The following is a 23984-nucleotide window of genomic DNA, read 5'->3' as shown; positions in this document are numbered from 1 at the left end:
CCACATTGGTAGCAAGGACTTAAGTACTCAGGTTACCTCCCATTTTCTTCACAGGTGCATTAGCAGGAAGCTGAATAGAAGATGGAACAACCAGGACTTGAACCAGAGCTCATATGGAATGTTGGTGTCACAAGCAGTGTCTTAACCTGATACTTCATAGTGCCAGTCCCTGAATAAACCTATTTCTTACAGTAATAATGGATAGAGGAATTGTTAATATCTAGGGTCTAGAAAAATTTGCAAATTCATTTGTTTTTGTGAAATTTGAGAAGCATAATGTAGAAACAACCAAATACAGGTATTAACAAATGCCAGAAATGAAAGATAGCAGAAAGAGTTCTTAATGAGGGTATCATTTGTACAGACATTCTTCCTTAAAAAATTCTAGGGCCGGTGCGCGGCTCACTAGGCTAATCCTCCACCTGCCGTGCCGGCACCCCGAATTCTAGTCCTGGTTGGGCACCGGATTCTGTCCTGGTTGCTCCTCTTCCAGTCCAGCTCTCTGCTGTGGCCTGGGAGTACAGTGGAGGATGGCCCAAGTGATTGGGCCCTGCACCTGCATGGGAGACCAGGAGAAGCTCCTGGCTCCTGGCTTTGGATCAGCGTGCCAGCAGCAGCGGCCATTGAGGGGTGAACCAACGGAAAAAAGGAAGACCTTTCTCTCTCTCTCTCTCTTACTGTCTACTCTGCCTGTAAAAACAAAAATCTCTTCTAAAAAAAATTCTAGATCTTTATACTCTTCACTGGATGAACATGATGAACAAATGGTATGGTAAGAGAAGTTACAGACACCTCTAATGACAGCTTTTGTTTGTCACTTGCTGTAATACATTACCAGTGGGGTACACCAGAAGCTCCTGGGTACAGCATGGAAGCCAAGATATAAGGTGTACCATCAGAAGACTCAATGTGAGTCCCACTTCTCTGACTTGCTAAGTGATGGTGTTTAAGAGTCTTAACATGTATGTGCATCAATTTACACACATAATGAGGATGATGATCCTGATACCTACCTTGCAAAGAGCCATAAAGGATTCTTAAAAGGTGATACACATAAATGAATTTTGTAAAATATAAAACAGTGTGAAAATGTACTGTATTCTCTAATTTCCCTTCTTAAATTGAGGCTGTTAAATTGGTACTTTTTATAAAAAAAAAGTTGCAAGTATGATATTATCTGAAACCCTAGACAACTATGGTCACTCTTATAAACTCCTGCTTAACAAATAGAATAATTTCTACAGTAACTGGCTGGAAACAGTTTCAAAATGGCCACAAATTTCCTGAAGCCCTGTATGTAGGAAGTAGAGTCTGTATTTTCACCCTTGAATCTGGCTTTGCTATGTGTCCTACTTTGACCAATAGGATATTAGAAAATATGACACAAGCAGGAACTTGAAAAAAGACTTGCGCATTGAGACTTGCCCTCTTTCACTGCTGGAAGTTCTTGTGAACAAACCTGGATGATGCCACATAAAGAGAGGTCCCAACCACCCTTATCACTCAAGACCCCCAGATGAGGACCCAGACAAGTAAGGGATGAAGCCATCCTTGACCATCCAATTGCTACTGAGTCCACAGAAACATGAAAAATAATAAATGTTGTTGACTAGAGTTGGGTGGTTTGTTTTACAGTAAAACTAGCTTTTATTGACCTAAAGTGGTTTCCATAGCTACAGAAACATCCAGAATCATCTCTTCAGTGACTTGGTTAGAGAACAGCTACTCCTTTGCTCAAAAAGCCGCTAGGACTTCAAAACATTATATTCATGTACAGTTATTTTGTCTGAAAAGCTTACTCAACTAATGGAATCAATGGACCACACAGATCCAGTAAGGTTTAGATTCCCTAAATATGAACCAAGAAGTAACAGCAGTTTTATCAAGTTATTAAAAGGTAATTGCAGAGGCTTCCTTAAGCTGCCATTTCTTTTCAAGTAAACAATGAGACTGACACTTTACTACATCTTTTTCGCACACTACTTACCTACTCCTGCCCTTAGGAGAGCAAAACTTTGAGCAGCTCTTTTCAGACTATCTCCTTTTTCTTTTTCTTTTCTTTCTTTTTTTTTTTTTATTTGACAGGCAGAGTTAGAGACTGAGAGAGAGACAGAGAGAAAGGTCTTCCTTCCATTGGTGAACCCCCTAATGGCTGCAACGGCCAGCGCGCCGCACCGATCTGAAGCCAGGAGCCGGGTGCTTCCTCCTGGTCTCCCATGTGGGTGCAGGCACCCAAGCAATTGGGCTATCCTCCACTGCCCTCCTGGGCCACAGCAGAGAGCTGGACTGGAAGAGGAGCAACCAGGACTAGAACCCAGAGTCAAAATGGGATGCTGGCGCCACAGGCTGAGGATTAACCAAGTAAGCCACGGTGCCAGCCCCACTATCTTCTTTTTTTTAAGAATTGTGGATAGTCCTGGGCAATACATATTAAAGAACATACATAAGAATACCTTTTAGCAAAATAAAGTCTGAAGTTTCCATAATCAGAACATATTCAGAATCAAAGATTTTCTGAGCAAATTCAATGCACTAAACATATACCAGTGGCAATGCCATGAAAAAAATCAAAAGAAAAACTCAATCACATGCTGTATAATAACATTTTGGTCAATGACAGACCACATATATGATGGTGGGCCCATAGGACAATAATGAAACTGGAAAAATCCTATTGCCTAGTGGCATTGTGGCCATTTTAATATAGCACAGCACACTATTCATATGTTTATGGTGATGCTGATGTAAAACAAGTTACTACATTGTAAGTTGTTAAAGACATAGCACATACAACTATGTAGAGTACATACTACTTGAAAATGAGGAAAAACAATTCTGTTACTTGTTTATGTATTTACTATACTCATAGTATACTTTTTATTGTTATCTTAGAATGTACTCCCTGTAGTCATAAAAAAGTTATTGTAAAACAATATGCTATGCCATGCCTGCAGCAGCTTCATATATTTTGTGCTACCTTTCTAGATTGCATCAAAAAGCTCGCTTGAGTGATTTTCCTATCTAGGTTTGTACAAGTGCCCACTATTGTTTTCATACAGCAACAATATGACTTAATGACAAATTTCTCAGAACATGTTCCTATCATCAAGCATCTCATGTCTGTCGTAATCACTGGATACCAGACTAACAGAAACTGGTTACACTGGATATCAGACATAAAGTAATGAACTGGAAGGAGTTCTTATTTCTAAAGATAAAATTAGTCTAAATTTTACAAATTAGGATATAATTTACCCATTTATTTTTGCTTGATTGAAAGGCAGCGAGAAAGCAAGAGAGGAAAAAGAGAAAGTGAGAGGAAGACATTCTCTCTATAAGTTCACTCCTCGAATGCCTGCAGCAGCCAGAGCTGGCCAAAGCTGAAGCCAGGAACCATGAACTTCATTCAAGTCTCTCATGAGGGAGGCAGAGACCCAAGTCCTTAAGCCATCATCTGTTACATCCCAGTATGCATTACAAGGAGGTTATATCAAATGGGAAACACGTGTCCCCAAAGCAGCTCAACTTACTGTGCCACAATGCCCACCCCAATGCAATTTAGACTGCATTAAAAAAGAGACACACACAATGAGGTATTAAAAATCACACACATGTACATACACATGCACACGTACCATAACTTCTATAAATCTCAACAAAATCAGTGATAGAATATTTCTTTTCTAAAGTATACATAAAGGTAGTAAAATATTATAAATAAAAAACATATGGAAGTGTGATGTAATTGAATAAGAACACATTTTTTTGTTGTTTTGTTGTTTTTGTTTTTTAAAGATTTATTTATTTATTTGAAAGTCAGTTGCACAGAGAGGAAAGGCAGAGAGAGAGGTCTTCCATCCGATGGTTCACTCCCCAAATGGCCACAACGGCCTAGCTGTGCCGATCTGAAGCCAGGAGCCAGGAGCTTCTTCCGGGTCTCCCAGGTGAGTGCAGGAGCCCAAGGTCTCGGGCTACCTTCTGCTGCTTTCCCAGGCCATAGCAGAGAGCTGAGTTGGAAGAGGAGCAGCTGGGACTAGAACCAGAGCCCATATGGGATGCCGGTGCTTCAGGCCAGGGCGTTAACCTGCTGTGCCACTGCGCCAGCCCCAGAATAAGAACACATTATTAAAACAATATAGACTGTTTCCCTTCCCAGTTAAGTCCCAATAAAATGTGCCAAGTAACATTAATCAGATATGATGATGAATTAAGAACTAGAGTCCCAAAGTTGTAGCATAGATCAAGGAAGTTTCACTGCTCCTTATGGAATTACACAAAGTTCTATATATATCAAAAGTTATTCAAGAATAACTGAACAATTGCGTAAACATATTCTTAAGAATTATTTATTTGAAAGGTAGAGTTACAGAGAGAGAGAGAGAGAGAGAGAGATCTTCCATTTGTTGTTTCACTTCCCAAATGGCCACAACAGACAGGTCTGAGCCAGGCTGAAGCCAGGAATCAGGAGCTTCCCCTAGGTCTCTCATGTGGGTGCCAGAGCTCAAGTTCTTAGGTCATCTTCTGCTGTTTCCCCAGCTACATTGGCAGGGAGCTGGATTGGAAGTTCAACAGGCAGGATTTGAACCAGCATCCATGTGGGATGCTGGTGTTGCAAGTAGATGTTTAACCTACTATGCCACAACACTGGCCCCATATAAACATTTCACCAGGGTTTACTTAGTGCCTACCATGTGAAAGTCAATTGTTATACAGAATGTCTCTCTTTAATTTAGGTTCTGTTATGGTACAAATATTTATGTTGCATCAAAAGTATATCAAAATCTAGCCCCCAGGTGATTATATTAAGGTGGGGGCAGTTTGGGAGGTAAGTAGGCCATGAGGAATCCAGTTTCATGAATGGGTCTAGTGCCCTCATAAAAGTGGCTCCCAGCGAGTTTATTCACCTCTTGTACCATGTGAGGACACAGCAGGAAGGCATGAACTGTGAGACGTAGGCTCTCCCCAAACAAGGTATCTGTAAGCACCTTGATCTTGGAGAGTGAAGCCTCCAGAACTGGGAGCAATCAATTTCTCTTTTCAAATTATACAGTTCAAGCATTTTGTTTAAGCGGTCAGAACAGACTAAGACAGGTCCCAAGTTGGGCAGGCAATGTGGCGCAGCAAGTTAAGTCACTGTCTTCAGTGTCTGTTCGAGTCCTGGCTGCTCCCCTTCCCATCTATCTCCCTGCTATTGCACCTGGAAAAGTAGCAGATGATGGCCCAAGTACTTGGGCTTCTGCCACCCATGTGGGAGACCCAGATGGAACTCCAGGCTCCTGGTTTTGGCCAGGGACAGCAATGGTCACTTCAGCCATTTGGAGAGTGAACTAGTGGATGGACAATATCTCTTCCTCTCTCTTTCTGTCTGCCTTTCAATAAATAAATAAATCTTTTTAAAAGCAAAGACATGGTTAACAAATTAATCCTGTTAATCTGAAGTTGGACCACATTTTACCCCCAAGCAAAGCTATAAATTATAGGCAGTTTCCAAAATCAGGTCACAAAAACTCATTTATACCTTTATGCAACCGAACTCTCCATAGTCCTGCAGCTACCACAGAATGTATGGCAGTGTTTCAGTAAAGAGGTGCTGCCTTCCAGACTACTTGCATAGCATCCTTTGACCTCCCCAAACTTATCAAATCATCCAAGCTGCCGTGAATATGCTATGCTCTTTAACACCTCCCTAACTTTCCCATATGCTTTTTCTTCTACCTAAAATACCACCTTCTACCCCCTGTCCCCATTTCCCCACCTCCCCCACCCCATGTCTCTCTCTCTCTCTCTCTCTTTCTCTTTCTCTCTCTCTCTCATACACACCTTAACTGACTGGCAATCTCCAATGCATACTACAAGGCTGAACTCAAATACCACAGTATCACTGATACAATGTACCTTAAAGTTGAGATATATCGTATTTCTCAATCATTTTTGTACATACAAAATAACTTCCTTATCCCACCTAAGAAACTAAATAATTAATCTGGTTATGCATTGCTTCCCTATCAGACTGTGAGCTTCTCAGGAGCTTCCCCTTTGTATTTTCAAGGCTTAGCATAATACTTGAAACTTAATGGTGCATCATAGTGAATAAGGAATTAATGAATGATGGACAAAGGATCAGAGTGTCAACAGTATCCTTCTTGCTATGTCTGCTATGTCAACAACTGCATGAAGAACCTAAGAGCAGAAAACCTCTGAACTCAGTGTCATCTTGTATCAAATAATTGGGTTTGATTAGCTCATATAACTAACTCTAATAATAACAACAAAATATGTAATATATTTTGAGCTCCTTCTAAATACAAGACATTGGGTTAGTGTCTGTTACATGCACATCAACACTAATCCCTACACATTCTTGCAAAACAAGTACTACTTATTGTCATTTTGCAGATGAAAAAGCCAAAACTCAGTTTAAGGAACTTGCCTAGGGCCCGACAGAGGAGAAGAGAGTTATGTATGATTCCAAAGCCTGCATTGCCTCCAAAGACACCAAGAATGAAGTATGTTGGCATTATTGCACACACATCATTATGTGTGAAGATGGTCTATCCACTCTTGTGTACAAGTGGAAGATTATCTATGCACTTTCATACACAAGATTTCCCTGTTGCCTAAGAATGTTAATAACTCAGCCATTCTGTTCTGGGTTGCTAAGTGAATAAACCGCACCAGTCATTACAAAACCCACTTGAGATTCTGGCAATGAACTCCTTCCTAAATCCAACCAAGTCTCACAGGATTTTCTCAATTCTCAACCAGATAAAGCCTCTGCTAATAACATGTGTTGTGGATGATAAACTCTATTAAAATATTGGTATCAAGAAAGTTTGGAGTCTCTTGTCATACAAGGAAAAGATCCATTGCTGAATCCGAAGTATAGCGAGTTTTGCATAACTGTACTTCATTATGTAGTATGAAAGTTATTGTTTTTACTAGTTCATTTTCTGTTTATTTGCAACAAAACAGCCATATCCCTTAACATCGGGAAATATGACTATTTCAGTATTATGAGTTTAATGCATAATTACATATAATACTTAAACACACTTTCTTCTTAATGATCATAAATTTTGTCCTAAAATTCCTTTTAAAACATGTAAAATATCTTCTTAGCATGTCCTTTTCACTTGCTTTTATAACTAGATAGTTTGTTGGGATATTTGGAAAAATAAACACAAAAAACTTTAGAAATTATCTCTGGGAATTTACATTACAGGAAACTTCCACTTTATTTCCATTTTCTACAGTAAACAGGTATTATTTTTATAATTAGAAAAAGCAAATGCACAATCACAATTTTGTTTTGTTTTGTTTTGAGAAACAGAAAGTGGCAGGGTTGGGGGCTCCCATGCTGGTTTACTCCTCAAATGCCCCACAATAGCTCCAGGCTACGTGCCAAAGTTCAGAGCAGGGAAATAAAGTCAGGTGGCAGAAATCCAATCTCTTGAGCCATCACCTAAAGGGTCTGCGTGAGCCGAAAGATGGAGTCAGGAGCAGAGCCAGGTACTCCATCCAGGTACTCCACTATGCCAAACACCCACTTCCACAAGGACAATCATTAATAACTCCAAATTTCATATTACATAAACCTTACAAGCAATATGCATGATAAATCAGAAAATTTTTTTTTCTTTTTGTCCCTGGTTGATTTAGCAACTCTTAGCATTAGAAGATAAAGTCTATTCAGATGTGCAGAGTATTATCTAATAGCCAGCCTCTGAATGAGTGTCTAGGGATTGACAACATCTTAGCAGAATTCCATGTAGTATTGAATCACAAAATGCCTTTAATTTAAAATCACCCCAAAAGTATACTCAAACTTTTGGCACAAGGAATACTATGAGCCCACTTGGGAAATGTTCTAATCCTTCAACACAAAGATTTCAGGTCATGTTCTTCATTTATGCCTGCATCACCTCTTAATCTTGACAGCAAAATCCTCACCAAAATTTTGGCAAGCACATCAGGAATGACACTGCCAAAACGCAACGTTACTGATCAGTCTGGTTTCCTCTCTGCTGAAACATGCGGCTATCTAAAGAAAGTTTTCTGATGCAATCACAAACAGCTTTTCTTAGAATTTGGCTCTTTTACTTACAAGCAGAAGGAAGAAAAATTACCCTATAGTTACCTCTGTCTGCTCATCAGTGATGTATATTAGGTGTTGGCAAACTATAGCCAGAGGGTCAAATATTTTTGGTTTTGCATAGCCCACAAATCAAGCCTGGTCTTTTAAATGGTTGGATAAAATAAATCTTTAAAATAAATAAATAAATTGTTGAATAAAATCAAAGGAAAAATAATTTTAATGACATGTGAAAATTATATAAAATTCAAATTTCAATGTCCATAAATAAAATTTTATTAGAATATAGCCTACTCGTTTGTGTATTGCTTATGGTTGTTTGTCTTACTGCTATGACAAAGTTGAGTAGCTAAAACAGGAGTTTCATGGCCTACTGCAGTGAGTTGAATAACATCTTCCTCAAACTCATTTCTACTAAGAACCTCAGAATTTGACCTTTTTAGTTGAGAAACAGAGACAAACAGAAAGACAGAGGGCTAGGCCAAAGGTTCATTCCTGTTCTTATTTAGTAATAGGATCCTTGCAGATATAATTGAGATCATAATTGGTTAGAATAGGTCCTGACTCCAATGACTGATGTCCTTGTAAGAGAAGAGGACACAGGGCGAAGAAAACCATAAGGAGACGAAGGCTGAGGTTGGAGTTAGGCATCTGCTAGCCAAGGAATGCCAAGGATTGCCAGCAACCATCTGACGCTAGAAAAGGGATGGAATGGTTTTCCCCACAGAGCCTCCGGAACAGGCAGAGAGTGAATATCTGTTGTTTTAAACCACTTAGTTTGTGGTCTTTTTTAACAATACTCCAGTAAACTAATATGTCCACGAAGTCTAAAATATCTGGCACTTTACACAAAAATGTTGCCGATCCCTAGAATCGAGAATTGTGCCCTGTAAGAAAACTCACAAATGGTAAGTTATTTCAGGTCAACTCAACCAGGGTAATGCTGGGCCTCGTAAAAGGACAAAAGCATTAACAGACTACAGGGAAATTATAGGAGAGGACACATCTTTTTTTCATTTGTTTGCTTGTTTTATTTGAAAAGCAGAGTGACAGAAAGAGAGGGGGGAGACAGAAAGCAAGATATTATCCATCACTGATTCATTCTACAAATACTCATGACATCTGGGGCTGCACCAGGCTGAAGCCAGGGTCAGAAACTCCATCTTGGTTTCCCATGTGAGTGACAGAAACCCAAGTATTTGGGCCATCTTCTGCTGCCTTCCCAGGTGCATTAGAAAGAAGCTGGATCAGAACTGGAATATCTCGTGCTATTATTGGCACTCAGATATGGGATGCAGGCATCACAAGCAGAGGCTTAACCCACTGTGCCACAGTGCCCACCCCTCATACTCGTTCAACTTTCTATTAAATGTAGAAGTAAAGAATACTAATCACCTGTTGAGCACGTGTTATTATGTGGCACCACATGACTGTCAATAGTGTCACATCAACTGAAGAGAAGTTCAGGAGCACCTCAGTATTCTAGGAGTAGAAGATCAGTGTCATTCGTATGTGAGGCCAATGACTAAGGAGATCAGAGAGGTGGTTAGCTGACTCTTAGTAAGGAATGATCCACTATAACTAAACCTGAATCAGGTACTATAAGAATGCTGCAGACACACACACACACACACACACACACACAAGCACACACACAGGAAACATTGTTGTGTTAACTAGAGAGTTAATGAGCAGCATTTTAAACACCTGTAAACTTAGAAGCACTAAGTTGATTGATTAGTCCAACATTTGTTAACTAGTAAGATTTAAAGAAGATTCAGATTTTAGTGAGTTTTTATCATATTTAGTTTTAAGAATCCCTTTTGCTGGTGCTCTACTGGAAATTAAATCACAATCTAAGGATAATGAAATGCTTCTTTCTTAATGACCACTTATTGTTGTGCAATTTGAATTTCTTCTCAAGACTGGATCTGTATTCTCTTTGTCTAATTACTCAGATAATAAGTGATGGAACCTATGTAGTGAGGGAAAGACAAAACATCACGTATATAATTTTAAGACCCAATATGCACAAGGCTACTTATGGAAATCTGTGTGCCCTGTGCCTGAGATACTCAACAACCCAAAAGGAAGGTCCATTTCAGTCAAGAACTGAATTATAATTTACTTTGCATGCCATAAAAATTCAGATTTGCTGATACCTGCATCAACCACTACAATTTTTCAAGTAGAACTGAAGGTTCAAACTTGGTTTCTCCTTGGCTAAGAAAGAAGTAATACTGCCACCCAGGCAAGTAGCATTACACAAGCTCTCTTCCAAATGCTTCTCAGTAGAATAGATGTGAGTCAGCCAAAGAAGCATCAATTCTTCAGTGAAAAGCTGGAGCACCAACATCCTGAGACTGTTACTTCCAACCCCTACATCTGGGAACCAGATCCCTGTGGCCCTCAGTCCAGGTGTGGTTGCTTCATTCAAGAAGGAAGACAGAAGGCCTGCTTACTGAGTTTTGCATTTCAAACTTCAATAAGACAAAAAACAAATAGTAAAGATATTGAAGAGTAGATGTACTAAAGGTTTTGATGGTTTTAAACATTTCATTTTAACGTCCTGAATCACCTTCTGCAATATGTCTTCCTAGGATCCATTTCAGCAGAAGACAGAACTGATAGTAAAATCAAAAGGCAAAGACATTCTGAGATCCTTGTGACTAGGAACAAAGATTTCACTAACATGTAAGACTCACCCAAGTCCCACTTTCACTTGTCTTCTGCACACCAGATGTGCAGAAGGTTCACATCCAACTGGCTTATTTTCAAGGTACACAAGGGTGTCAGAATCCTCAACTGACATACCGCTTCAGCTGGGGCAGCTATCTTCACACGCTTCTAAGGATTATCTTCACAAGTGTCAGACATTCGGATACTTCCTAACTGAACAGACACTGTGTGCTCATTCTATTTTGTGTTCTTCATTCAGTGGGCCTCCATTCCATGTGACCTGAACCCCTTCATCTTTGATCCTCTCACTGCATTTCCTAAACTGTTCATAATTAGAATGAGCCGTGATTTATCATCTACCAGATCTATTTATGACGAATGAACATTTAAATGTTCACCTTGTTTGAGAAACTGAGCTTAAGATTACAGGAAAAGAGATCCAGAGGTCATTAAATCTTTCAGATTTCTTTCTTGTGAAAAGAATTTGTATATTCACCTACTAACTTTACAGGAAATGACTGGTGACCATTCAAGAGAAAAAATGAATTGGATTTATTTTAACAAGCCATTTGGAGAAAACATTGTTAAGGTGCATCAGTAAGCATGATTCTATACATTTACTGGCTTCAGTTTAAGTTTTGTGAAAATAACTATAGTTTTATTTAAATATTTCAACATTTATTTATTGAAATTTAGATTTATCCTGACCTCAAAACACTTGATGAAAGAGTCACAATGTACTAACAATTATTGAAACTATCATCATTTTTTCAAGTATTAACAGTATACACAACTCTGTTTAACAACCATGATAAATATGATGAATGCTGTTTCATCATAATGAAGTTATGTTTTCTAATTTTCACATAAGTGAAGCTTTTGCAGAAGTACTAGATTAAAAATAAAATCCTAAAATTCCATCACCATAAATATTACTCATTTTAAACATAAATAAAATTTGAGAAAATTTAACTTTGTAAAAATTTATTGTTCCAGTTACTTATGATTTTAAGACTTATGGGATTATGCTATAATCCCTTGGCTTAGATTCATTAATCACCACGAAGCTGCATTCAAAAAGAGAAAGAGGTAGCAGCAAGAATGAGACAATAATAAGCAGTCTGTTGTGTTGTAGAAGCTGCACCAACAGAAGATTTGGAATCCAATCAAAATTCTGTTATTAACTAGTCACATTTTGGCAAATCATTTGCTATTTCTACTACATCCTCTGACTCTGGCATCTATATAGGTAATCAATCTAAAAATAACAGGAAACAAAGAATAGTTTACCTAGAAATAACTTGCATAATATGCAGTGAAGATAACTCTAAACCTATATACTTAATGATGAAAGACCTAAATACAGAGAACTTCATGTTCCTCAAAGGTAAACTTAGTATTACAAAGATATCAAATGCATGCACATTGATTTATCAATTTAATAAAAGTTCAGCAAATATTAAGAGAAACAGTATTTGTGAAATTAAAAGATTGATCCTAAATTTCATCTGAAAGTTCAAATGAGTAAGAATATTGACTTTTTTTGTTAAATAAAGGACAATTTTCTCTGTCAGATATAAAAATTTGTTACAAAGTTACAGCAATTTTTTTAAAAAATGTGTTGATGTACAAAGTGCAGTACAGCAGAAGAGAGAACTCAGCAATGCATCCATGTTTTAATTAGAATTTAAGGTCATGTTAATGGCAGTATTGCAGATCACTTGTGGTAGAACATAAGGGAAAAAAATCAAGTGAGATCCCTACCTCACACTACACTTTTTTTTTTTAAATTGGTTGCTTATTTTCTTAAGTTTTTATTTTTATTTTAAGGCATATTTATTTATTTGAAAGTTAGTTACAGAAAGAGAGAGGGAGAGACAAAGAGACAGAGATCTTCCATTCATTGGCTTACTCCCCAGATGGCTGCAACTGCCAGCGCTGGGCCAAACTGAAGCCAATAGCCAGGAGCTTCTTGGAGGTCTCCCACATAGGTGGGGGGGGGGGGGGCAAACACCATATTCCATTGCTTTCCGAGGCCATTAGCAGAGAGCTGGATCAGAGGGCAGCCAGGACACGAACAAGTGCCCACATGGCACTGAGTGCCGACACCCCACATGGGCGCCAGTTCGAGTCCTGGCTGCTCCACTTCCAATCCAGCTCTTGCTAAGCCCTGGGAAAGCAGTAGAAGATGGCCCAAGTCCTTAGGATGCTGCACCCACATGAGAAGACCCAGAGGAAATTCCTGGCTCCTGGCTTCCAATCGGCGTAACTCCTGCCTTTGTGGCCAGTTGGGGAGTGAATCAGTGGATGGAAGATCTCTCTCTCTCTCTCTCTCTCTCTCTCTGCCTCTCCTCTTTGTGTGACTCTGACTTTCAATAGATAAATAAATCTTAAAAAATATATGAGAGTATAAGCATCTCTATGAAATGTTAATTTCCTTTCCTTTGGATATATACCCCAGTAGTGGGATAACTAAAGAATACAATAGTTTTATTTTTAGATGTTTTTAAGGAACTTCCATGCTATTTTCCATAATGGGTGTACTAACAGTCCTACCAATAATATATAAAAACTGCCCTTTCTCCACATTCTTGTCAACATTTGTTATTTTTTAATTTAATTAATTAATTGGAGATATAGAGAGACACACAGAGATCAGATGGAGAAAGAGTGCTCCCATTAGCTGGTTCACTCCTCAAATGCCCTTTACAGCCAAGGCTGGGCCAGGCCAAAGCCAGGAGACAGTAACCCAATTCCAGTCTTTCATATGAATAGCAGGAACCCAACTACTTGAGCCATCCACAAGTGCTTTCCAGGGTCTATAACAGCAAGAAGTTGGTGTAAAGAATAAGAGGCAAGTATTGAATTCACACACTCCAATATTTGAAGTGTGTATCTTAACACCTAGGTCAAGCATCAGCCCCATTTATTATTTTTTATCTTTTGCATTACAGTCATTCTAATTAAGGTGAGATGATATCTCATTTGTGGTTTTGATTTGCATTTCCCTGATGATTAGTGATGGTGAGCACTTTTTCTTCTTGGCTAATTCCAAAATTCTTTTTTTTTAAATATACGATCTTTATTTATCAATTATCTTCCAATAAAGCTGAAAAGAATTGGAAAAAATATACTATATGGGACTTGTATATACAAATTATCAATATATAGGTTGCCCAGTAAAAACTAGATTACTCTTTCATAAAAAATCTTGCAGAGAATTTAATTGTTTACCAATAACTTCACTAAGGATCATGATGCAAAAGCAACTGGAAAGTAAACTATCTGAAAATGCTTTAATAAATAATCATATAACCTTCCTTATATTACTCTGCTTAAAACAATTTCTGCAAATCAAATTTTAGACATCAACTAACATTTTAACATAAAACACGTTGATGGTAGTTTTACAACAATTTCATGCTGATTTGTACATTGATACAATACTAGTAACCACAAAATGCAACAAGTATTATGATCAAGATTATAGATTTTAAATTACTAAAAATCTCTAGAATATGAAATATTTTAGGTATTATCACTGAATTTTTTAAAAATGGGAAGATCTGTAAACTTTTAAAATTATGGGCTTAATTAGTTTATTTTTAAAAATATACTGTCTAAAATATATATATCAGGACGGGAAGCTGAAGGGGAGACCATGTCTGAGATGAGATCGGTGAGCAGGTGCCAGCCCTCAGTATAAGCTGAGTCACAGCTAGGCTTAGTCACGGAAAGACATCTACCACGGATGCTTGTCTTCCCTGAAGTCCTTGCTTTGGCTCTAGCTCCCAGGTAACCCTTCAGCCTAAATATGCACTTATTTAGCTTTTTCTCTTTTTCCCCACAGTTATAAAACACTGTGCTTCGGTGAGCTATCAATCTGTGGAGGAGAAAAATCACAGAGGAATCAATGGTGAAACTTTACCCAAGTGTGAGAGCTCTAAAAAATATAACTGATTAATCATTCTTTGCCCAAAAGCATTCTTTGTTTCTCTTCCATATGGAAGTTCCTTTTTCCATATGGGTACCTTGGCTTTTAAATTATCAATGGCATAGCTCACAGCTTCAAGGGATGCAGCCCTGTGGGCTGAGGACACAGCAATGATTATGCTTGCTTCTGACACCGGAACTAAGCCAAGTCGATGGAACACTGCTATGTGTGTGACTGGACATTTCTGCCTGATGTCACTACAGATTTTTCTGACCTCGTTTTCCGCCATTGGTAGATAAGCTTCATATTCTAAGCTAATGACTTTCTTCCTTTCAAAGTTATTTCTTGTATTCCCTACGAATAGGGACACTGCACCGCAGGGTGGAGAAATCACCAACTGCAAGATCTCATCCACTGAAAGTTTCTCAGCAGTGAATTTTATTGTATCTTTAGGTTTCTCTTCAACATCATCCATATCTTTCCTACATGGCTTAAATGCACTAGCCTCCACTAATGGGGGGATGATAGCAATTTTGTCTCCGGACTGAAGCCGGAGGAGCTGATCTCCAAGCTCAACATATTCTTGATGAACAGCAAATATCACCTGATTTCTAACATCAGCCAATCCAGGATGTCAAGTTTCTATCTCTTTCCACAGCTGTGATGCTTTTATTTCTTGGGGCACAGAAATGGTCTCTGAACAAACTCCTGCTATTTCAGCACTCTTTGCGAAATACAATACTTCAACCCAGCACCAGGAACCAGCCAGGTGGAGGAGCATCTAGGCCTGGAAGCCTAGGGTAGGTGAAGGCCACGCGCCCTGGAGGCCCAGGGCTCCAGCAAGCCCCCTCCTGGAAAGAGGCCAGGGAAAAGAGAAGCGAATTCCAAAACTCTTAACTATTATTTCGTACAAAGATCTATCTCCTGGTGTGTTCATGAATCACATCTTTTAATAATGAGAATGGAGCCAGCATTGTGGCTGAGTAGGTAAAGTCGCTGCCTGCAACACTGGCACCCAGTATGGGCACTGGTTCGTGTCCCTGCAGCTCCACCTGCAATCCAACTCTTTGCTGATGACCTGGAAAAAGCAATGGAAGATGGCCCAAGTGTTTGGGCTGCCATATCCACATGGGAAACCAGGAAGAAGCTTCTGGATCCTGGCCTCATCCTGGCCCAGCCCTGGCTGTTGCAGTCATCTAGGGGGGTGAACCAACTGATTGAAGATCTCTCTGTCTCAAAATAAATTGTAAAACCTTAAAAAAATGAGGAGCATAATAATCAACACAAATATTTTACTTGCTATAAATTAGCCAAAATGAAATTTGTATGTGTATAAAACATCTTGTTCAAAGAAATTCAGGTAGTGAATAATTGACAGAATGCTGCTAATAACATTTTTAGTTAACACACAGAAAAAGGAGAGTGAGAATCTGAAGGAAGCTCACTACCCTACCTGGATTTTCTATGAAAAGGGTGATTTTATTAAAAAAAAAAATGAAATGCAAACTTTGCAAATTGGTTTTACCCTAGTGTCTCTCTACTGGCTCTCCTAGTGCAGCCAGAGATGAGATGCTCAAGGGAAGAGACTGAACAATTGTGGTTTGTAGCATATTTGAAAAGAAGCACAGATTGAGAAAATAGAGCTATAAGAAAGCAAAAGTGGGGAGACAGTATTTTCTTAATCATGTGGAAGTCTAAGTGTTAATTAAAAATTGACACTAATTAAGAAATATAATCCCACCGCCCTCAAGAGATAGGCTAGCTCACTGGAAGACAAAGACAACTACTAATGTGGAATCACCAGTTCTGCCATAGGCCTTTTAGGGCCTTCAGTAATTCCTAGTCAGTTTTTCTCAGAATTCTTCTGGGAATTCTGCCCAGCACACAAGACAAGATAAGGATTCACTGCAAATCCTCACTTTACAAATAAGCACTTTACAACAGGTCTGATGTTACATGTTTTTCTTAGTTCTCTTTCATTTCCAAATCTATTCAGAGGTTTTCAATAAACTCTGCTATTCCAAAATGGTAAGATGGTTAAAGGCCTTCAGAATTGTTTAATGAGCACATTCCTTCAACGCTACACATGAGTGGATTGAATTTCATCTTTTAAGTTCTGTACCAGTACTGGCTGGAGGTATTAAGTCTGAGTTTATTAACTTGATTTTTATTTAGTCTTCAAGATAATTTGTGAATTTGTTTTGTATTTATAAAATGTATACCTGGAAAATGTACTTTAATTTTTAAAACATTTTACAGTATTTTTGTCTTTTTTTCTGTAACTTCCTTAATGATCAACCAAAATAGTTAACATCTTCCCTTTTCCCTGAGAGTTCTTTCCATGTTATGGAGCTGTTATATGCTTCTATGTAAAACTTTTTAAGTGTACTTACTAAGGGCTGGGTCTTATTAAGGGCTGGGTCCCTGTTACCTCAAAACATTCATTATTTTTTCTATTCTCATTAAGGTCTCAGCAGGAACCTTCCTAGAAAACAAATGTAAAAATAACAATATCTTACCTTTAGAAATCCCTGTTCTGTTAACTCTTAACAACTTGTTGAGGCAGGAATTTTTATCTACATTCTACAAAGGAAGAAATTTGAGCTCAGAGAAGCTAAGTCAACTGTATAAGGTCTTAACATAGTTTCCAAGTGTTTGAACCTGAAATTGAACACATGTCCTCAAATAGTGTAGTCCCACTCCATCACAGCTGCTTCACCCCAAGAATGATAAACTCTCTAAAAACAAGTATTAATTTTAGAAACAACCAAAAGCACAGTGACTAAAACTATATTTCAAAAACAAGTCGTATACTCAAATGTTTAATTCACCTTGATGTTCTTAGTATTATTAAGGAAAGTGATCATAGTGGCTAACGTAGTTTGTAATAATAAGAATTATCACTGTAGAATACAATTATAAAGTACTGACAGATTTCATATGTGATTTGTGAGGGCAATTCCAAAAAGGAATGTTCCCCAGGCTGATTTGAAGATTAGCTTACATGGTGTCAAATAATTATTTTTACTATTCTCCCCACACCACTGAAGGGATCTCTTATTGTGTTAGTAAAAGTTACAGTGAAAATCAAATTATTCTCAAAAGGTAGTGATTACATTTAAATTGCTTTAAGAATTCTTTGTTGTTGTCATTATTGAATATTCTCAAAATATCACAAATGCATTAACATGGAATTTTAAATGAAAATTTAAAGATTTTCTTTTCTTGCCACATGGTCAAAAGGATATAAAATTCAATGCAGAGAAAATTACTGCTTATTTTATTCAATTAATTACTGTTCTGTAGTTTAAACTCACTGAAAGTACTCAGGATATTTAAAGCCACAATGAGAAAAAGCAGGAGATTCCAGCTAGGAAAATTAAGTATTAGCTTGATAAAATAAAATGTTGTAGACATGAAAACATATTCTGATGAAGAGGCATATTCAGGGCTGGCATGGCTTAGTAGGTTGAGCAGCCACTTGCAATGTGGGAATCCTATGTTACAGAGCCGGTTTGAGTCCAAGTCCTAGCTGCTCCACTATTGATCCAGCTTCATGCTAATATCCCTGGGAAGGTAATGGAGGATGACTCATGTCTTTGTGCCCTGCTACTAATATTGGTGACCCAAAAGGTGTTCTAGGTTCCTGGCTTCATCTTGGTCCAGTCCTGGCCTTTGTAGCAATTTAAGGAGTGAACCAGTAGATGGAGGATGTTCTGTCTCTCCCTCTCTCTCTGTCATTTTGCCTTTCAAATAAATTAATATTTAAAAAAAGAAAGGGTAAGTTGGTCTTGTCCATAATCAGGAGGAAACATCTATTTACCTCTTGCCATTTTCTCTTCTCTCTTCCCCTCAGGGAACACTTTGATGCAAAACATTGTTGATTACTTTTGGCATGATTGAGTTGTACAAGCACACTAGTATAAGACTGTAAGAGGACAGTGAGAAATTCAAAGACTAGCCTCTCTCTTCAGCAAAAAGGGAGACTAGTCCACAACCCCTTTGAGATCTGCTCCTTTTACAGAAAGAAAAGAAAGGAGAATGGGAGAGAAGCTGGAAGAGAACTGGCTTCCTACTTTGTTTTGAATTATGAAATATCTTGAAGTTTTTCAATCTTCTCTTTATGAAGTATATTTATTAGGGCTATACTATAAACTTGTAATTACTGCTTCTTTACAGAGGCAAGTTAAAACAATTACAGGGAAGAGTGTAATAAATCATCACTCAATGACACAGACTAGTCCTCTGCCTAGAGATTATGGGGGCGAATCATGAAGAGTCTTGGAAATCAAGTAGGGAAGGTTAGATTATAGGGAGTTAAAATTCAGTTTTTAATTGGAGAAGTAACAGGGGAGATATTTGTGGTATAGCATGCCTTGGGAACATCAGCAATGACATAGGAGGTAATTCAGGCAGAAAACATCAGTAACTTTAACTTCAGTTTTAGCCCCGGGAAGGAATAAAAATATCATACGTGTTTAAAAGAAAAAAAAAAAAACCTGATTTGACAAGGATGATCATGGAGTGCTCGGCATTGTAGCAAACCATCAGTAAGAGATCCAAGCATCCCCTGGCTACTCAACTAGTTTTATAATTAGTAATTTTAGAGGGGAAAAAGACAACATAAGGGGATCTGCACCCAAGATGTGAAAGATGATGGAGGTGGAAAGAGAGGCTTATAGGTTGACTAAACAGGGAAAACCTTCAGGGTTTTTTTTTTTAGCTAGTTATTTTTTGCTTTAATTTTTAGTACTGTTTGGTAGCAGAGTGTTAGCTATATTAACCTTAAAGTATTAGCCATATTAACCTTATATCTGGTTTCACTCTTTTTAAATTGATTGAGAGGCTGAGAGACAGAGACAAGCACAAACACACACACACACACACACACACACACACACACACACAGATCTCTCATCTATTCATTCACTTTCCAAATGCCCACAAAGTTCAGGGCTGGGCCAGGCTTAAGCCAGGAACTGCAAACTCAATCCAGGTCTCCCACAAGGGTGGCAGATACCTAACCACTTGAGTCATTACTGCTGCCTGTCCCAGCATCTGGGAAAATGGTGGAGAGGTATGATTTGCAAACATCTCCAAGATAATTGAAAAAATTATTTCAGAGGTGGTGGTGTTTTGGATGGGATAATGATAATCTTGCAGCTGAGGAAGTGATGAAAAATGTACAAGCAGCAATACCTAAATCAGCATGGAGCAGGTGAAAACCCTGATTTCGATTTGAGTTAGAGCTAGGGCAGAAAATTGTGTGCTTAGTGTCATTGGCATTGAAACAGCCTTCAAAGCAATGAGAATAAAAGTCAAAATCAATTAGAAACTGGACATAGGTGTCTTTTTCTTAGATGCCAGAGAGGAATGGGAATGTAAGACATGGTACATAAGAGGCAGAAATAGGAGGATCAGGCCTGAGGAGGACCCCGTCTGTTTCCAGCAGTCCACAGGATACTAGATGGTCTGAGACGCTATGGTTACGATTTTAAACTAATTAGTTAACTCCTTTTTAATTGGTAATTAACCCAATGGATATCTGAATTTACTACGGATATTAAATGAAATGATATGTTCAAAAATTCTTTAAATGCAAAAACTATCAACATGTGCAACAAAAAAGTAATCAAATTCCAAGCATAATCTTACTGGAAGAATACCTCATTATTATCACCCCCTCTCTTCTGTGAGTTCCCTCATTCTAGGAATCCTGACTCTCTATTTCTTCTCCTCCTTCTCCTTCCTCCTCCCTTCTTCCTCCTTCCTTCTTCCCCCTTTCTCCTTTCTCCTTTCTCCTCCTCCTCAAATTCACTCACTTGATTATGGGATGTGGCTATCCGAAGCAGCATTTTAACCACTATGCCTAACCACCCTTCTGAAAACAAGCATCAATAAAGCTTAATCTCTTATGGTTCATTTTTATTATCTCATAGGTATGGGTATTTTTGTAACCTCAACAAGAAATAGAAACATTCCATAAATTCTTACCATCTTTAAGGTAGCATGGAAGAGTAATGGAAACAGAACCACAAGCTTTAGAATCATGAAGAGCTGGCTTGAAAACTCAACTCCAACCACTTACAAGCATCATAAACTTGAGCATGTTATATAACCTCTCAGGGACTTATTTCAAGAAGAAAATAGAGTAATGGTTTCTTCACTGTAAGATTTGTGGTGTGGGGATTCAATAAAGTCACATAGGCAAAGCACAACAACCCAGTGCCTGGTATAAAACATGTGCTGAATAAAGAATATCTGTTGAGCAAATGAATACTTGCCTCTTTCATAGACATCTCACCACCAGGCTTGACAATGTGCTGTACAAAGCACTGAAAAGTTCACCAAACTGAAGGATTCTTACAGAGGCCCTGGTTTAGGAGTAGCTTAATAAAAACTTTCAATTTATTGATTGCAACAAGCAATTTTTAAGGGTTAGTAGATCCTTAAGAAAACTACATTGTTATTTGGAATAAAGGTAAATAATTAATATAATTTTATATGAGGGTACTTCATAAAGTTTGTGAAAAACAGAAATAAAAAGATATTATCAAGGGGCCAGCATTGTGGCATAATGGGTTAAACCACTGCCTGAAGTCCTAGCATCCCATATCAGAACCAGTTCAAGCCCCTGCTACTCCACTTCTGATCAAGCTCCCTGATAATTTGCCTGGGAATTCATTAGAGGATGGCCCAAGTGCTTGGGCCCATGCATCCATGTGGGAGACTTGGATGAAGCTCCTGATTCCTGGGTTCAGCCTGGCCCAATTCTGGCTATTGAAGACAATCTGAGGAATGAACCAGTGGATGGAAGATCACTCTCTCTGTCTCTCCCACTCTGTGTGTAACTCTGACTTTCAAAAATAAATAATTCTTTCTTTAAAAAAATCTATTTTCACAAACTTTTTAAAAGTATCTCATGCTCTAATTTCTAGAATCACAAACCAATTAAAATATATCATTTCAGCCAACCACTTAATCTCTTTAATATCAGAAAATATAGCATTAAAATAGCAGTGAAAAATTACCCTTTGTATCACTCCTATGCTATCATTTTTTTGTGCATGAATTTTCTACTCTTGCTACTGGTTGGCCAGTTAAGAATGCAGTATCAGAGATGAGTGTGTGGCCCACATCAGAGTAACTGGATTCAATTTCCAGCCCTGGCTCCCAGTTCTAGCTTCCTGACTTTGCGGACCTTGGAAGGCAGCAGTAGTAGTTAGTAATAGGTTCAAGCAGTTGGGGCCATGGGTTGAGTTCTAGCCTAGCCTAGTGCTGGTCTTTGTGGGTGCTTGGAGAATGAGCTAGTGGATGGGAGCTCTCTGTCTCAGTCTCAGTCTCTGGCTCTCACAATAAATAAATAAATAACCATGATAAATAAATGTATAAATACATAACCACAGTATCAGAACAATGGGAAAAGTGATCAGGTAACTCTAAGAGACCAGGAACCTAATCCTCTTACTCAAAACTTTGATTTCCTTTTTTTTATTCACCTCCTTGTTATCTCTGAGAACAAAGTGGGGAAGGAAATTAGACTGACACTGTCACCCTTCCCCCACCTTTTTCAATTTAGTTCTTCCAAAAGGTTATATGGATTTTTTTTTTAGTCTGTCCCTGGAGGGTAAATATATCGCAAATCCTTGGAAACACTACTGTAGGTAGATAAGGTTTGATTCAGAGTTTCTGAAACCTTTTTCTTAAAATTTTTTCCTGCTTTTCACTTACCTTTTCTAGAGTATATGGCACTCTGATTATCTTATCAAATACTGAAAATTAAATCCTACTAATTTAATGGGTAAGTCCAAAGAGCAGTGACTAAAAATATACACACATTTGTAGTAGTTTTGTGATGATCATCTATATACCCAGAGGGGATCTGACATTCTGACACTTCACTCCTAAGGTAGACATGTCAGTCCTTGATTCTTCAGATAAGCAATGACTCTGATGTTTCCCAATTCTGGAGGAATCTTTTTACATAAGCGCTACTGGACAGTACACAAAGCATTCTAAAGGGAGGATAAAGTTAAGAAAGTGTGCGGTTTTATTTTTCTGTTAAGACTTATTTATTGATTTGAAAGGCAGAGTTATAGAGAAGCAGAGGCAGAGAGAGAGAGAGAACCTTCCATCTGCTGGTTCACTCCCCAGATGACCACAATGACTGGAGCTGTGTCAATCTGAAACCAGGAGCCAGAAGCTTCTTCCAGGTCTCCCAGGTGGGTACAGGGGCCCAAGGACTTGGGGCATCTTTGCTTTCCCAGGCCATAGCAGAGAGCTGGACCAGAAGCGGAGCAGGCAGGCCTCAAACCAGCACCCATATGGGATGCCAGCACTGCAGGTGGCAGCTTCATCCTCTACGACACAGCACTGGCCCCAAGTGTGCAGTTTTAGTACAGATTCTAACAGATAATCCAACTTCTACTATGCACAGTGTTCTGTGCATATTATGACAATTTGAGCTCTTATTAGATTTCTAGACACCGCATAGCCATCAGTTGACAAAGGCCAACATAGTTGAATTTAATTTTCTAAAGCTAGCTAAACATCAATCTCCAAATCTGAAAGATGAGAATACTGATACACACAAGTCCAGGGAGTTATTATAAGGCTTGAATCTCAAGCCTAGCACAGACTCACACCGTGTAGTACCTGGTGCAAGTGGGAACCCTTTCCTTCCTCCTCTTTCAACATATATGTATGGAATCACATAGGATTAACTGAGATTAAACTGTAAAAATTAATACCATTTTAATTTATGTATATATTTTTTGAGTAAGTATTGTATTTATGGGTCTAACACAAATTGAGTATAAATTGGGAGAGTGAACAACTGGAAATCTTAAAGGAGGGTAGTAACGGACACTTACACCGTCATACATTTACATGTGAGCGATCTTTTGATGTATTCATTAAGCAATATTGGGATTTATCAATCTCAGATGAACATTCATTATTGCTCTGAAGTCTTACCATACCCCTAAGTGTAAATCCTATGCCTCCTGATCATTATTCTGTGCCTTCTAAAACATAATCAAACTCTTAAATCTCCTTTCTCTGCCTCAGTCTTAGCTGATGATTCCAAGGGCAAACAGAAACCAGCAGAAGGGACTTCTCTTATCTTCACACCAGAAAATATGTAGCCCCCAACCCTTCCCCTTCCTCCTCCTCCTCCTCCTCCTCCTCCTCCTTCTTCTTCTTCCAGAGCAAGATCCCTTTCAAGAGCCAATTTTCAAACATGTGCCATATGCCCTCATCCTTCCTGCCTTCTCAGGG

General features: G+C 38.4%; 1 long non-coding RNA gene and 1 pseudogene across 1 annotated transcript in view; both read right to left on the bottom strand.

The window, feature by feature from the left end:
• Window positions 1–23984, bottom strand: part of LOC127492986 (uncharacterized) — a 98542-nt gene that overhangs the window by 68695 nt on the left and 5863 nt on the right. The gene's annotated exons all lie outside the window — the stretch shown is intronic.
• Window positions 14601–23839, bottom strand: LOC138849610 (molybdopterin synthase catalytic subunit pseudogene; annotated as a pseudogene).

This window comes from Oryctolagus cuniculus, chromosome 5, assembly GCF_964237555.1.
Source record: "Oryctolagus cuniculus chromosome 5, mOryCun1.1, whole genome shotgun sequence".
Lineage (NCBI taxonomy): Eukaryota > Metazoa > Chordata > Mammalia > Lagomorpha > Leporidae > Oryctolagus > Oryctolagus cuniculus.
Note: the sequence above shows the minus strand (reverse complement) of the source record. Positions and strands in the feature narration are given on the sequence as shown.